The sequence below is a fragment of the Mus pahari genome, chromosome 4, assembly GCF_900095145.1.
Source record: "Mus pahari chromosome 4, PAHARI_EIJ_v1.1, whole genome shotgun sequence".
In the NCBI taxonomy this organism is placed as follows: domain Eukaryota; kingdom Metazoa; phylum Chordata; class Mammalia; order Rodentia; family Muridae; genus Mus; species Mus pahari.
Genome location: NC_034593.1, coordinates 85,015,384 through 85,018,816, shown reverse-complemented (window position 1 = coordinate 85,018,816; position 3,433 = coordinate 85,015,384). Strand labels below are relative to the sequence as shown.

Below are 3,433 nucleotides of genomic sequence, written 5' to 3'. Positions count from 1 at the left end.
GGACCTTTGGAAGAGCAGTTGGGTGCTCTTACCCCCTGAGCCGTCTCACCAGCCCCGGAAGTATTTGTTTTAAATGTTCCACATTCGGGGTAGGTATCAGGTTTTTTGTTGTTTTTGTTTTTTCCTTTGATTTTAAAATTTATTTTGATTTTATTTGTGCGTGTGTGTGTTAGGGGTTGGGGGTATGTGTGCGTATGCATGTAGGTGCCCTTAGAAGCCAGATGAGGTACCTGTAGTTACAGGCAGTCTGTGAGCTGCTAAATGTAGGTACTGGGATCCAAATTCCTGATCTCACGATTGAGCAGCAAGCTCTTTTAACTACTGAGTCATCTTCTCAGCAATAGTTTGGTTTTTATTATTAATACCATCATTTTTTGTTTGTACACATGTTTATGGTGTTTTACTTTCATGTATGCCTGTGCACCACATGCGTGCCTGGTGTCTTCTGAGGCCAGAAGAGGGCATTGAATCAGATGGAACTCTGATGGGTATTTTATAAACGTGAACTGAACAAGTGGCTAAATCTATGTTGTCAGCTGATCAATCTATTCTGATGAACTCATAGGCCTTTGCCATCTTATTGTTATAGTTGATTTTGTTATTAGATTTTATTTACTTTATGTGTATGCATGTTTTGCCTATGCACCTACTTTGTGCCCTAATCAGGGATGGGACACGCAGGCACAGAGACCGGGAGAAAGTGGGAGACAGACTTGGTTTATGGATGAGAGGCCAGGATTGACAGAGTTGGGAGTTGTCTTGATTTAGAAGCCAAAGTAGAAAGTATGAACGCGAATGAACCCCTGAGGGAGAGGAGCCAGGGACAGAGGAAAGACCTTTCCCACGGTTAGGGAACAGGGAGGAAACACCCACACAGTTCAGGGGAGGTCATGGGCCTGGCGAAGATTATGGACCCCGCAGCAGTGGCAAAGGCAAGGAGAAAAGAGGACACACACGTGGAAATAACCCACAAGTTACCGATGGGCAGCATCAAGAGTCTAACTTTTAGTTTCTTCACAGAAAGAAGCACAAGAACTTAATCCAGGCGGGCAAAACGCACTGTTTCTACTTCTGCTCCACACCTTGAGCCTGAAACAGTGTGGCACCAGGTAGCAGCAATTTATTAAATACGGCTGAATCATGGCCAAGAACAGGACTTCAATCTAGATGCGAGGAGGATAGGCTGGCAGGACAAAGGAGCTCCTGTTTTCTCCTCGCCACTGGGAATATTGAAATAGCAAAGACCTCACGCCTAATAACCCCAAGCAAGAAGCAGAGCTACTGGGGAGCCAAGGGCAGGAATCTCTCCTGCTTCCACACTGAGTAACCGCTGCTAGCTGGCCCAGAATCCCCACTGAGCAGTTGCTCAGCCCTCTGCATTCCTGCTGAGCCCCGTGTTCACTGAAGAGAGAGAGCCAACCGTGTAGTGACAAGATTGCTGTTAATGAGCTGGTGAACACCTGCCAAGCCGGTGGGTAGCACGTTGGTTTTCTTTCCTGACTACTTTCGCAGAAAATTTTTTTTTTTTTGTAAGTGACTCATCTTGTTTCATTACTCAGAGTACAAATTTGTGAGTTAATAAGAGGTCAAAACTCAGGGAAAACAGATCCACCCTGCACCTCCAAATTCTACAATTGCTATCTTGCCTGTAGGAGGGATTCCTTAGATGTATACACACATAGGAACTTTCCCACAGTACACTTTTTTTTTTCCTGGTGATAGTTTATTATCTGTTAGTAGCACACAGACCAAATATTAATCATTCAAAACCACGTGTCTACAGAAGTGGGGAATGATATGGGTCACTCTCTGTGAGGGACCGAGTGCGTGCATTCAATGGTTACTCTTTAGATGTTGGATCTTCTTCTTATGGCATTCAGTTGGCTTCTGCAGACGCTCTATCTCCTTGGAATGGTGGTCAATCTCATCTTCATGGTGCTTCTTCAGGGCAGCCAGCTGTTCTTTAGTCTTCTCTCGGAAGTACCGATCCTCTTCAGCCTTTTCTTGTTTTCCGAAGGCTCCACCAGCTTCTCGAATGGAGCCAGCGCCCATATCCATGCTATCCAACCTCGTGTTTGCAGAATCCGCATACCCCAGACACCCAACCGAGCCCGAACTTCCTACGCCTGCCATTGTCTCAGCGGGGCGTGGTTGCTTCTCTCCTAGCGCACTCTCCCACAGTACACTTTACATTTGAAGCTTACCATATGTCAAACATACTTTAATAAGCTATTTTCCAAAAAGAAAAAAATTCCAAGTAAAAATTTTAAATCACACAACTTAGGTATTGAATTTCTATATACTTATTTGCATATAAAATGCATCTAATTCACGTTTGTACTCAAATAAATTTGTTTTGAAATAAGATTTTTTTATACCTGTTCTGATGCAAAGGAAGAAAGCCAGGGGCTCTACCTCTAAACTACATCATAGTCCTAAAATTAAGAGATTATTTTCAGGGAAAACAAAGGACAGCCCAGAGAGACAAGACATAAAGCATGCCATTGTGGAATTTCTAGACATTCCAGGATAAGAACCTCTCCCTTTCCTGAGAACCAAAGGAGAAAAGTATTTTGTTAGTGGGGTTGAGAACTTTTGCAAACTTTTTGTTATTTTTTCTTTAACTGACTGGGTTCATCTAAAGATTGGTCTTTGTCTTTAATTTGCAGAAACCCCTCCTGGTTACGGCCCCAAGGAAGACATGACTTGTTCCTGGGAAAGCCGATGATACTCTGCATCCCTTTCTGCTGTCCCAGGGCTCCATTGCTCTAGGCGTGCAATAGGATGTGAAAGACCAGTGCGGCCCACCCACTTTCTAGAAAAATCCAGGCCCCAGATCCCAGTTTCCCCGGATCTAGAACATCGCAAGCAATCAGAATTCCACAGAGGAAAGCTTAACAAGACTTTCTGAAGAGTGTTTGGAAATCTTCTCCCCAAATTTAATCTCCAGTGGGCAAGCTTTAACAACTCCTGGTTGGGTCTCCATCATTGTGGTCTTTGGGGTTTAGTAACAGACCACAAACACAAACACTTCTGGGTTCTGTTTCAAATCCTAGAGACAAGTTGGTTGAGGTGGTGGTGGTGGGGGCTTCTTCTTCTTCTTCTTCTTCTTCTTCTTCTTCTTCTTCTTCTTCTTCTTCTTCTTCTTCCTTTTCTCCTCCTCCTCCTCCTTCCTTTTCTCCTTCTCCTTCTTCTTCTAGATTTACTGTGTGTGTGATGTATCTGTACATTACATGCAATGAAGTGCCCAAAGAAGCCAGAGGCCAGAAGAGCACATCGGATCATTTGGAACTGGAGTTACAGATGATGGTGCAGTTCGGGTGCTAAAAACTGGACTCAAGTTCTCTGCAAGAGAAGCCAGTGTTCCAGACTGAGCAGTGGTGGTGCATGTCTTTAATCCCAGCACTTGGGAGGCAGAGGCAGGCAGATTTCT

The 3,433-nt window shown here is 44.2% G+C and overlaps 1 pseudogene; it reads right to left on the bottom strand.

Moving 5' to 3' along the window:
* Nucleotides 1-1,833: 1,833 nt before the first annotated feature.
* Nucleotides 1,834-3,433, bottom strand: part of LOC115063844 — a 10,027-nt pseudogene continuing 8,427 nt past the window's right edge.